Genomic DNA, 13,563 nt, shown 5'->3' with positions numbered 1-13,563 from the left:
TTTCCATGTACAGTAATCTAAATTACTGTAAGTTAGGTTTTAAACTGAAAGTTAACTGTTTTGAATAGAGTATCTAAACATCGGCAAAAAATGCTGTAGTTGCACAGCGTTTTGCTGGTAGTGAACCTTGACTGAGACAGATATCCATGAATTACAGAAGAAGTGGTCATTGACTGCATTTGTAAATAAGCATAGGGGCAAGTATCCACAGTTTGGTTCACATAGTCTACTGGTATGCTCGATGTGTTAAGTGTTTTGGGAATGTGTACATGGTATTAAGACGAGTAAAAATTATTGGAAAAACCGTAAGAACAAACTTTTCTGTTGGTTTGTAGATACCAGTTTTGTGTGGCAAGATTGGCAGGTGTGATAAGTGGTACAGTGGTTAGTGTTGTTGGCTAACAAGTAGCTGACCTGGGTTCAATTCCTGGGCAATGAAAAATTATATTCTAACTCACTTTGGATATACATTTTTGTTGTAGTTCCCTTTTTGGGTCACTTTGTCTCGTTGATGGCCCATGAATTTCATATTCAGCCGTAATGGTGGGAAAATGTCTTCAGTGACACTTACATCTATATTTTACACACATGTACATATCAACACAAATGCTGTACTGCAGTATAGTTAGCAGCAAGGATGCAAACGAACAAAACAAAGATGGAAACTAAATACATTTATGAATATTAGTAAAAAACTAAATCTGTCTTATTTCAAGTGTATAATTTCATTTGTCTGTGAAAATACAGCATCTTTCCATCTACAGTGATCTAAATTGTGTCTGGTTTTGAACTGAAAGTTAACTGTTTTGAACAGAGTATCTAAATATCTGAAAAAATGCTGTAGTTGCACAGCGTTTTGCTGGTGGTGAACATTGACTGAGACGGGTATCCATGAATTTTGGAAGAAGTGGTCATTGACTGCATTTTGTATCTAAGCAATGGAAAAGTATCCCATTTAGTTCACATAGTCTACTGATATGCTGGATGTGTTAAGTTTTTTGAGAAAGTGTACATGGTATTGAGCCAAGTGTGAAAATGATTGGAAAAAACTGTAATGGTCTCACTTTCTGAAGCTTGTCACCTGTCTGCTATCCTTGGGTTTGAACAGGGTACGTATCTGCATAACTCCTCATACCTATTTTGTGGCATGGTGTCTGCCACATAGGACACTTGTAAGGCTGGATCAGATGAACAGTAGTCAAGATAAGAGGGTAAATGATGGATACCCATGAGGATGTTTATTCCCACAAACACCTTCACCTCTTCCACAAATGTATTGCACCAGGATGCATTTGAAGAGGCATAGAGGTTGGTGTTTTCCACCAAATTAGCAAAAATGTTGGTTATCTATATGGTTTAGTAGTGTTAATATTTAAATATTAAGTTTAATATGTGTTTATTTATTTACAAAATATAAAACAAATACTAATTAAATACATTAAGATGATATTAAATGTAATAAATAGGTCTGCAGTACCGTTCAAAACTTATGAATTTGAACTTTAGGGTGTATGTAAAGCTATGTATTTTAATATTTTGTAGATGTCAGTAATACATATTTGATATCATATTAACAAACAATTTATGCCCTTTCAAACAAAAGAAACTTGTAATTGTAATTTTTCTTTTGTTTTCTAACTGTAACTGTTTGTTTACAGAATAACAAAAAATACAGGAATTCTCTGGTTTTCGCAGTAATATGCTGCAGTGTTCTAGAATTCTATTGGGGTATAGAGGGATATTTAAAAACACAATTATTCGATTCAATATGGTTCATTCAGTCTGTATTTTGAGTTGGTTGACTGTCAGGGATCGTCGTACAAACTATTTTTTTTTACTATGAATGGATTCTATTTAGACCTCTGAGACCAGATTGAACAACTCTGGCATTACTCCCCGACGAAAACGTTCACAACAGTGAGTGAAGTCTGCCCTCTGCTGGCCAAATGTCTACAATGTAAGAAAATGTATTATAAAACTCAAATTTACAAATAGCCAGTAGTTCACATTGTCCCCGAACTAGCTGCTTACAAAATAATAATGGATGATAAAGCCTTAGGATGTGAAATGTGCTTATCTTTATTTGATGCAAAATACCAGAGATGTGAGTTTACATATCTTTTGTTTTGAGTTTATATATCTTTTGTTCCTCTTATCTATGTCAATCACTGAGCATTATTATGTAGTCATTTTGTCAATAGATAAAAAAAGCCTGATAAATCTTAAATGGTTGGTCAGGTTTAGGCATTATACAGGGTATGTTCAGGGTCATCATCGACCTTTTGGTGTAGTGTAGTGTAGTTTAATGATTTCTTTGTATGGCGCCACCTTGTGGCCATACTCTTAAACAACAGTGCATGTGATGCATTACTGTTTTCAACCAATGCATTGTTTACAGAAAGTGATGTACCTGCAGACATTTCCTTGCTCAACGATTCATACGAGACTTTTTGTTTTGCCTTTTAATTACCACCCTTGATCTCTCTTCAGAAGGGATTAAGAAGGAAATTGGTTTAAATATGAAATCTGTCTCATTAGAATGATTGTATTCACAGTATCATCTTGCCAGATAAAAGCATGTCCAAAGATGTTGACAAAAGGAGGATATAAAGGTAAAAGTCCCGTCTACCAAGCCATCGTGTTACACATTTTTGAAAGATATCCATTGAGATTATATATGTAGAATGTTTTTATACAAAGCCATCACATAACTCTCAGTGCAAAGATGGGAAGTATAGATGCATGTTCAGGGTGAACTCATTTTTGTATTGCCTCTCTGTGTTTCCTCTTACTGTGGGCTGCAGTGCGCAGTAGTAGTAGATAGCAGAGTCTGACAGTTTCACAGAGGAGATCTCTAAAAAAACGTGGGTTTTATTGCTGTCCAGTCTGGTGTGAAGACGAGGATTTTGTGGTTCAGCATGTTGCACATTGCTGGTTGAATGGAGGATTAAAAGCAGGAACTCAGGTTTTGATGCAGGGTATTGGCGATACCACTGTAGGTTGTTCACATAGCCGTCGAATTTGCAGCCAAGAGTGATATTTCCCCCCTCTAAGACATGATCTTCAGACTTAATGGGTGTTATTGTAACAACAAAACCTGTGAAAACAATAAGCATAGAAGTTTGAAAGTGTATTGTTAAATTCTTATTTCTACAATTTCAGTAATTTCAGATATGTAGATTTACGGAATATATAAAAAAAGACAGCACAGTGTACATGTAGTTATGCCTCACTGTAATAATCAATCAATATGATTCAATTTCACTTACCCCAAAAGGTGGTAAAAATGATCAGAGAGAACAGGAACATCGTGGTACCGCTGTCAGAATGAAATGAGAGCATGCTGTTTACAGCGAGCTGACTTCATCTGAAGCCACTCCTCTCTCCATGTTCCTGACAGAGGTTGGTTTGTGATGATGCTCTACATGGGGCTGTAAAAAGGGGCTCCACCATCTGAGATGGGCCAGTTCATTCTAACAGAAGCTGATGGTTTTAGTTGAATCTTTTAAACAGAGGTCAGGATATTTATGTTTTTTGTTTGCATGATTTGCAATTTAACTCAAGTTTTCTTTAACCAAGTTCTCTCAAAAAGACCAATACAGTTTATGTTGATGGGGTTATTTCCTGGCCTTAACATCAAGATATCTCCTAAATATCTATATTTACCTGAATAGTAAACATGATCAGCTGGATAGCAAACACAGCCTCACTGTTTTGCATGAATTTGTTTATTGTTTTTCCAAGTACAAATACAAACACACAAGATACTGATATGTGCTATATGTCTAGGGCACAACTGGAAAAAATAATTCGAGAAACGAATTATTATAAGATTATTATAATGAATAATTATACAAATTATTATAAGATTATTATAATTATTATAAGAAGTTATACCACGCATTGCTATATGAAAACAACAGCGCACAGAACACCCCACCCACCCACCCATACATATAGTGTGCATGACATATACACTATATAAAGAAAAGAAACAACAATCAAAATAGTGATTAAAATAATCAAAACAAAAACAAAACAAAACACACAAAGCCTGCATTCTACAGAGAAATGTAACTGCAGTGGTTTGCCTGTAGTCTATTTAATTAAACAGTGTGTACCCAGCTCTAGTCTGCCACAGAGGGAAGGTTCAAATTGTCTATGTAATTAGAAAGACATCCCCATGTTTTATAGAACCTGCGGGTAGAGCCCTTGATGGTGTTTCTTATTTTTTCTATCTTCATAAAAGAAAGAATATCTTTAATCAGGGAACTGATTGAAGGGGCATTTGAAGACTTCCACCTCAGCAAAATTAGACGTCTTGCCACAAGTGTGATAAATGCAACGAAGTCAGCCTTATATGAAGAGAGGGGTACTGTAGGAGGGAGAACACCAAACAAAGCAGTAAAAGGTGAGGGAGAAATTGTCAGTTCCAAGACATCCGATAGGATATCAAAGACCTTGGACCAGTATTCATGTAGACTTGGACAAGACCAGAGTGTATGTGCCAAGGATGCAGGTGATGAGTGACACCGCTCACATGTGGGGTCAACATCTGGGAAAATCTGGCTTAATTTGACCCTTGTCCAATGAATACGTTGGACAATCTTGCACTGAATCAGGCCTTGTTTAGCGCATATTGATGAGGAGTGCACGCGGTGTAAGATTGATTCCCATAGTTCGTCTGAGATCTCATCCCCCAGGTCCTCCTCCCATTGAGTTTTGATTAAGTTGAGACTTACTGGTCGTAAGGTATACATACTATTATAAATATAAGATATCATTCCTTTAATATTTGGGAGGGGCATAAAGAGGGAGTCAGTAAGGCTGGCAGGTGGTGCGTTAGGAAAATTGGGATACAAGGATCTAGCAAGGCTACGTATCTGTAGGTATCTAAAGAACTGCGGTTTGGGCATTGAGTATTTCTCAGACAGTTGTTGGAATGATGCAAATAAGCCATCTATATACAAGTCATTAATTGTCCTGACCGACCAGGCTCCGTCAATCAAGGAGGGTGGAAAGACAGGGTTTGTAGTAAGAGGAGAAAGGGTGGAAAGAGCTTTTAGGTTGAAATGTTTTCTAAACTGGTTCCATATTCTCAATGATGTTTTAACGCATACATTTTTAGTATATGGGGACAGAAGGAATCCGAGGGGAGAGTACATTAAGGCCTTTAAAGATGTGGGTTTACACGACAAGGCTTCCATCTGCAATCAAGTAGGGGGGGACTGAGTATGTCTGAATGCAGCCAGTAATGTAAAGCTCTAACATTGGCGGCCCAATAATAATATTGGAGATTTGGTAATGCCATGCCCCCAAGTTTTTTGGGCCTTTGGAGAAATGATTTGCGAATTCTAGGTGGCTTCCTATTCCAGATGAACTCTGTGACCAGACACTCAATCTTGCGAAAAAATGTTTGTGGAAGGAAAATGGGGATACTCTGAAAAAGGTAGGAGAACTTAGGAAGGGTGTTCATTTTAACAGAATTAATTCTAGTTGGCAGTGATAGGGGCAGTAAAGACCACCGTTCAAAGTCTTTCTGTACACGGGACAGCAGAGTAGCAAAATTGAATTTGTATAAATCATGGAACTTTTCTGTGATCTGTACTCCTAGGTATGTAAATCTGTGGTTTGCTATCTTAAATGGGAAAGAATGGGTAGGGTATGCTCTAGCTGCAGCATTTAGTGGGAACAACTCACTTTTGCTCAAGTTTAATTTGTAGCCTGATATAGAGCCAAATGTTGCAAGAGATTTAGGTGCTGCAGGTATAGATGTGGACAGGTTTGATACATAGAGTAAAAGATTGTCCGCGTAAAGCGACACCTTATGTTCTATGCCTGATCCAAATACGCCTGTAATTTCCTGATTGGATCTAAGGAAAACAGCCAGTGGTTCAATTGCTATAGCAAATAGAAGAGGGCTCAATGGGCATCCTTGTCGAGTGGAGCGGTGTAGGCAGAAATATTCAGAAAAGTTGTTATTAGTCATGACTGAGGCCTTTGGAGCAGAGTATAATAGTTGAGCCCATGTGATAAATTTGTGTCCAAGGCCAAATTTCTGCATTGTATAGAAGAGGTATGCCCATTCCACCCGATCAAATGCTTTCTCCGCATCAAGGGAGATCAAGGCTTCAGGGGTATTAGATGAGGGTTGGTTATAGATTATATTATAAAGACGTCTTAGGTTGTAGAATGGATACCTATTTTTAATAAATCCTGTCTGATCTGGGGATATGATGGTCGGCAGCATAGAGTCTAAGCGAAGTGCTAATAATTTAGAAAGTAACTTTAAATCCACATTCAACAAACTAATAGGCCGACAAGAGGTACAATCCAAAGGGTCTTTGTTCTTTTTAAGATTCAAAGATATGGTGGCTTGAGTGAGAGTTGATGGAAGGGTATGCTTGTATATGATTCATTACACATATCGACCAGTAGGGGGGCCAATAGTGGAAATTTCTGTAAAACTCGATCGGGTAGCCATCCTGTCCTGGGCACCGTCCACACTGCATTGAGGCCATAGCAGTCCCAAGTTCTTCTACAGACAGAGGCTGATCCAATCTGCTAGCAGCCTCCTCATCCACCTTTGGGATGTCCAATTAATAATTTAAAAAAAATCAAAGGCGGTAGAATCGGGAGGGTGTTCAGATGCATATAACGAGCTGTAGTAGTCCTTAAAGTGATCATTGATTTGTTTTAGATCTGTTGTAATGCCTAGAGGGGTCCTAATTTGAAGAATCTGGTGAGAGGAGGATTCCTGTTTGAGTTGGTGTGCAAGCAGACGGCCTGCCTTATCCCCCTGTTCATAATACTTGAATCTAGATCTAAGTAACAGTTCTTCCTCTTTATGCGTAGAACAAATATTAAAGTTAGCATGAAGGGCAAGGTGTTCTTTATATAAATAAGGGGAGGGGTGGCTGCATATATTATGTCAAGTTGACCAATTTTCTGGCATTAGCCCAGACAATTCTGCCTCCCTTGTCCTCCTTTCAAACGCAGGTATGAAATAACGCTCCCTCTGAGATATGCTTTCAATGTGTCCCATAGGGTTGATGCAGATATATCAGGGTTTTATTAATCTCTATAAAGGTGTTGATCTGAATTGGCGATGGATTGGACAAAGACATCACTAGATAGCAGGCGAGTCGTTGAAGGTTAATCCAGCAATTAAAGTTCCTCCAAGTATGAGAGAATGTGTTCCGATATCTGTGAGCTTGGAGAAAAAGTTCTAAAAAAATGATAGTCGTCCCAATTAGGTGCATAAATATTCGTGAGAATGAGGGGGATACTATGAATTTTCCCAGTAACAACAATATATCTTCCCATTTGGATCTGCTAGGACATTGGAACAAATGAAGGGGACTGATTATGTATGAGAATAGCTGTTACCCCCTGGCCTTGGCCTGAAATGTTGAGTGATATATTTGACCTATCCAGTTCTTTCTCAACCTAGTGTGGTCAACCACTTTTAGATGTGTCTCCTGTAAATAAATGATGTGTGCCTCTAATTTACGAAGATGAAATTGTATGTTATGATTGAAATGTTTGGTTTTGATGGGTGTGTGATACGTTTTGAGAAGGTGGTGTCATTCTGCAAACTCATATAGTGTTTTGGTCATTTCGTCTTCTGTTAATGGCTGTGTGTGAGCTGTTTTGAAAAAGTAAACAGTGAATGGAAAAATGTGCCAAAGCAATCGAGAAAAACTATAATGCTTACAACCAAACCCCTTCACATGATGACATCACATTGTCATGACAACTATTCCTCTGTGGTGCTTGGCCCACATTGATGCTTGTGGTGTAGATGTGTTGCTGATGAGAATTTTGAATGTATCAAAGCCCTATTTATTTCTAAGACATAGTTTAGGAAATGGCCATAAGGGGAAAAAAAAAGTTAGATGCTAGGATGGACAGTACACCAACAGTTATCTTTGCAATGAAAAGCATTGAGATGTAGCATATGATCCGTTACCAGTCCCTTTAGATCACATCTTATACAACATAAAAGTGTTCTCAAATTTGCAACAGTTCCCCCTTAAAGCATCAAGGTCTTAAGAGATTTCAATAAAATTCAAAGTTCTCTTAACTGATGAAATACATAGAAACTCATCCATCATGTACTTACATTTTTATTAAGTTTAGAGTACTTTTGAAGCCATCCTTGAACTGGACGAAATACATACAAATGAATGGTAATGAAAAACTAGTCTGAAAAGGGTTACTAAGACTCTAGTTCTAAAAGGACATGCATTTTGTTGAACTAATGCGTTAACTTTAAACTTAAACATATTCTGCTAACACATTGACTGTATGACCCCAAACACAGCTATCATGGCTTGGTGATCCTGGGTTAGGGTTAGGGATAGGGTTAGGGATCCTGGGTTAGGGTTAGGGATCCTGGGTTAGGGATAGGGATAGAGATCCTGGGTTAGGGATAGAGATCCTAAGTTAGGGATAGGGTTAGGGATCCTGGGGTTAGGGTTAGGGATCCTGGGTTAGGGATAGGGATAGGGATCCTGGGTTAGGGTTAGGGATCCTGGGTTAGGGATAGGGATCCTGGGTTAGGGATAGGGATCCTGGGTTAGGGATAGGGATCCTCTCAGCCTCTAGCTGCTCTTCTTTGCTCCTTCCTCTTTCCTCTTTGGGGTGCGGAAGCGGCTCCTCTGAGAGTACAGAAGGTTCTTGCTGAAAAGCCGCGGAATGTGTCCCATGTAGATGAACACAGCCAGTACCACACCTGTGGACCAGAAGAACATGCATGTGTGCATCACTGAATGAATATGCAGGTTTAACATGCATGTGTCCATCACTGAATGGATATGCATGCATGCACACTGTTATACCAGCGTAAAGTGAGTGTTGAAGGCGTGATCAAAGTGTAAAGTGGGTGGTGAAGGCGTGATCAAAGCGTTAAGTGAGTGTTGAAGGCGTGATCAAAGCGTTAAGTGAGTGTTGAAGGTGTGATCAAAGTGTAAAGTGAGTGATCAAAGCGTTAAGTGAGTGTTGAAGGTGTGATCAAAGTGTAAAGTGAGTGTAAAAGGCGTGATCAAAGCATTAAGTGAGTGTTGAAGGCGTGATCAAAGCGTAAGTGAGAGTAAAAAGCGTGATCAAAGCGTAAAGTGAGTGGTGAAGGCGTGATCAAAGTGTAAAGTGGGTGGTGAAGGCGTGATCAAAGCGTTAAGTGAGTGTTGAAGGCGTGATCAAAGCGTTAAGTGAGTGTTGAAGGTGTGATCAAAGTGTAAAGTGAGTGATCAAAGCGTTAAGTGAGTGTTGAAGGTGTGATCAAAGTGTAAAGTGAGTGTAAAAGGCGTGATCAAAGCGTTAAGTGAGTGTTGAAGGCGTGATCAAAGCGTAAAGTGAGAGTAAAAAGCGTGATCAAAGCGTAAAGTGAGTGGTGAAGGCGTGGTCCATGGCAACTTACCAACAAGGGGCCCCAGCCAGTAGACGATGGCATACTGAAGAAAAGAGAAGCCAGGGCAGTTGAAGGTCACCGCATATGCCAGTGAAGGGTTGGCAAAGCCTGCGGAGGAGGTACTGGCTGAAAACAGAGACAGCAAAACTGATTTAAAACCTTTTTACTTTACTTACCCATTTACACTGTCATGTCCTGCATTTCACACTCAGATTGTACAAATGGTTTATTCTGGTCTGTTTGTGTGTGTGTGTTAATATGTTCTATTTAATATAATGTATATACTCTAGTCTAAAATAAGCTACAGTTTAATACAGGAACTGTGAGTTGTAATACACACTCATGACCAGAGGAGGAGCTGTTGGGTTAGGGTTAGGGTAACCAAGGCTTCTCCACAGGAGCTTGTTGCTTGTTATATTTCTTCTTACAACTAAACTCCAGCAGGTCCACTAACCCTAAACAATACTTTTGAAGGTGCACTAACGCTAAACAATACTTTGGCAGGTGCGCTAACCCTAAACAATACTTCAGCAGGTGCACTGTTTAAAATATGTTAGATTTTAGGTCAGACTTACTTGTGAAAACCATTCTAGTAATAAAAAACAGCATGAAAACATGAAAACAGCATATGCTCTATGGATTTATGATTGGAGAAACAACACACAATTGACACAATTGAATACTCATTGTTTCTTTGGCATATCAATTAATTTCTAAAACTGTGACAGGGTGTGGTGGTATGGGTGGAAGGTGTGTGCATCTGTGTGTGTGAGCATAGTGAGAAGTGTTATCTACGTATGAGAGAAATGTGAGGGTTTGTGTGTATGTGAGATAGGAACATGCATTGAAAGTATTCAAAATAGCCTTTTGATGTTAAGAAGGTGGTTAGTAAATTGAAAATTTATTTTTACCAGGAAAAAATTGTGAATGACCTCTTACGTGTGTGTGTGTGACTGGTCTTACCTGCATATGAGAGGGGCATGAGGCTGTTTGTGTGTGTGTTTGACAGGTCTTACCTGCGTATGAGACGAGCGTGAGGGTGAGTCTTATTTATTATTTATTTATTTAGTCATTTTGCAGACGCTTTTATCCAAAGCGACTTACAAGGATGTATACACATTTTTACATTTACACTGATGGCACACTCCACATCAGGAGCAATTAGGAGTTCAGTGTCTTGCTCAAGGACGCTTCGACAGGGAATTGAACTAACAACCTTCTGATTACTAAACGACTTCTCTACCTCCTGTACCCTGTCTGCCCGAGTCTGTGTGTGTGTGTGTGTTTGCCAGGTCTTACCTGTGTATGAAAGGATGTTGAGTATGTGTTTGTGAGTGTGTGACTGGTCTTACCTGCATATGAGAGGAGTATTAGGGGTGAGTGTGTGTGTGTGTGTGTGTGTGACTGGTCTACCTGCGTAATGAGAGGAGCGTCAGGGTGAGAGCGAGCAGTGGGACCTGGAGGAGCGCGGATCGGCGCTGCAGAGCGAGCAGGAGGAGGTGAAAGGTGAGGGAGCAGACGGCCTCAGTGGCGCTGCCCAGCAGGAGGAGGTGCGGGAGCACGGTGGAGCACTCGGAGCCATGAGGCTCTTGATCATGTGCATGTCGGTCAGCTCCAGGGCCCAGTAGTGCCCGGCCGACAGCCAGGCCAGGTGAGCACCGGCCAGCTGCAGCAGCAGCCGCAGGAGGGTGGTCCGCAGAGGAGCCTCCTGGAGCAGGAGTGCAGCAAGTTGACAGAGGGGTTGCTGCTGACAACAGGCCAGCAGGCGGCGTGAGCCAGCAGCGTGAGGAAGAGGACGGTGAACGTGACGTCGGGGCCCACCCCCGCCCATTCCCCCAGCTCCTCCATGCTGCGGACCTCCAGGCGGCACGCAGCCAAGGAGAAGGCCGCCAGCAGCTCGGCTAGCACAGCCAAGCGCCCTCCCCTCCTTCTAAGCAGTAGGCCAGGAACGCGCTCACACCAGGACCGACAGGAAGTAGGCCAACATCACGTTCAGGTCCGTCATGGTTACAGCAGATAATAACACACTTCAGGGGAAGGAGAGAGTCCAAGAGAGAGAGAAAGAGGGATAGAGGAGATGTTCGCTGGGTCTGTGGTCAGGGGAAAGGAGGAGTGTGGCTCCGCTCCGCGTGTTTGCCTCTGGTTTGGGTTAGGGTTAGTGATAACGTGGCTCTGGGTTAGGGATATCGTGGCACTCAGACACACGTTTGCTTATCTCATTTTTTCTCTTTTCCTCTTTTTTTCAGCCAACAGCTTGTGCCAGAAAACACACTGCCCTTTTCCAAGGACAGGTAAATAAAGTAATTCTGTGTCCAGCGTTGGCGTGTGTGTGTGTCTGTGTGTGTGTGTGTGTGTGTGTGGGGGGGGGGGGGGGGGGGGGGGGGGGGGGGGGGGGGGGGGGGTATGTGTATGCATGCACATGGGCTTAAGAGTGACTCATTCTTCAATACTTGCATTGAACTCTGGCCACTGTCACTCTGATCACAAAAAACAGTTAAGTCTTATCCTCAGTGTAAATGAACGTGTGTATACAAACACTTCTGTGCTGATGTCATGGACTTCAGGGTAGACACAGACTTCACGCTAATAGAGTTTATTAAGAGTTTAATAAAACAGTTCACAGGCAAACGGAGTCAAAAGGTAAACTGAACAGACTGGAGATAGAACTTAACCGTACAAGGAACAAAAACACACAACGCTCAGAAGATCTTCAGAATAAACAGAAAACAGCCCATGGAAGGAACCAAACTTAGGAACAAAACTCTAGAAAACCAAAAATACCAAAACCTTGGGATACGAAGGAGCAGGAGCCAACACGGGGAGCAAATAGTCAGGAACTTGAGCTAGATAGGGAGATAAGTCTATACAAGACGAGGCCAGACAACAAGTGAGGGGAGTAAGGAGTTAAAATAGTGTGGTGGGAGGGAGTGACAGGTGTTCGTGATTAGAATTCAGGGGACTGGGAATGTGACGGAGGCAGGTGAGTTGAAACAGGAGGGGGTGTGGCAGGAGTAGGGCTCAGTGCCGCCGTGACAGCTGACATGGAGGGAAGATCAAAGGAAACAGATCCTTTCACTTCTCTCAAGACTAACAAATGTTAGTAAGTGCAGTTTCTAAAGATAACAATCCCAAGTAACATGGCAGGTCTGGGGGAACCAGGGAGGGTTTGACATAGAGATCAGTATGTCATGTACATTTGAATCAATGCAAATAATCAACTACTATCATACAGCATATCTATAGATTAGGGAGATTTATATATGTGAGCATAACAGGTGAACATACCTGTAGGGTTAGGGTAACGAGCAGCATGTTTCTTTTTCCCTCTCACCCTAGACAGCGAGGCCTGTATATAGTGCAATACGCTAAAACTGAATTATTTAAAGAATTAATTCATGCTGACAGCTGCCTCAGTCCAGTATCAGTCCAAGTATGCAAGCGTAGCTGCTTCTAGGGACCACAGTCAGACCAAAATTCCTGATGCCACCCCAGTGTGCGCTGTGCTCTGAACAGGACAGCAGGGGGAGCTAGAGAGCGGGGTGGCCTCACCCCAGTGACCCACCAGCAGCTTTCCAAGCACTCTGGACACACAACCAAAAAATCACACATAGAGCATTTCCGCTCTCAAATATTTTGGAACGCAGTACCGATGTTAAACGCTTGGTGTCCAAACTACATTATGGCTTCTTTAATGTGTTTTCCCTGCTCATCACAGGCTCATGCAAAGGCAGATTGGCGTCTCATAAACATGTAAGATTTGTGTTCTTGTGTAAAAGTAGCTTAAGAGCCGGAGAGATGATCAGTGTGCTACTTAAGGAGGTTCTCGAATCGCAGTGTGTTTGTTGTTTTGATGGTTGTTTAAATGTAATGGTCAATTTAATCCAACCTGCGAACTCGGTGAACGGTTTACCGGCTGCACGCTCTCACCTGCAGGTGGAGCCGACACGCAGAGGGGAAACACGAACACGCGCGTCGGGAGTGACAAGGAGCACCCAGGCATCTTTCTCGTGTGCGATCCTGACCATCTCGGTGTTTTTGTATATCTTGAAATGTTAATGTCAATTTAAGACTATAGGGACATTGTAATTAAATAATGTAGGCTAATGGTATGGCTATGCGCGTCATTGCTTTTAACGGACACGAAACACAGA

General features: G+C 41.3%; 1 protein-coding gene and 1 pseudogene across 1 annotated transcript in view; one reads left to right on the top strand and one right to left on the bottom strand.

Annotated features, from left to right (window-relative positions):
- Positions 1-8,565: 8,565 nt before the first annotated feature.
- LOC105912939 lies at positions 8,566-13,437 on the bottom strand (annotated as a pseudogene).
- LOC122130219 (glypican-1-like) overlaps positions 13,132-13,563 on the top strand; it is a 12,741-nt gene continuing 12,309 nt past the window's right edge. The window contains exon 1 of the mRNA XM_042704881.1: positions 13,132-13,563. This exon is cut by the window's right edge and continues 413 nt beyond it. The gene's annotated coding sequence lies outside the window, so the exon portion shown is untranslated.

The sequence above is a fragment of the Clupea harengus genome, unplaced genomic scaffold (genome assembly GCF_900700415.2).
Source record: "Clupea harengus unplaced genomic scaffold, Ch_v2.0.2, whole genome shotgun sequence".
Classification (NCBI taxonomy): domain Eukaryota; kingdom Metazoa; phylum Chordata; class Actinopteri; order Clupeiformes; family Clupeidae; genus Clupea; species Clupea harengus.
Note: the sequence above shows the minus strand (reverse complement) of the source record. Positions and strands in the feature narration are given on the sequence as shown.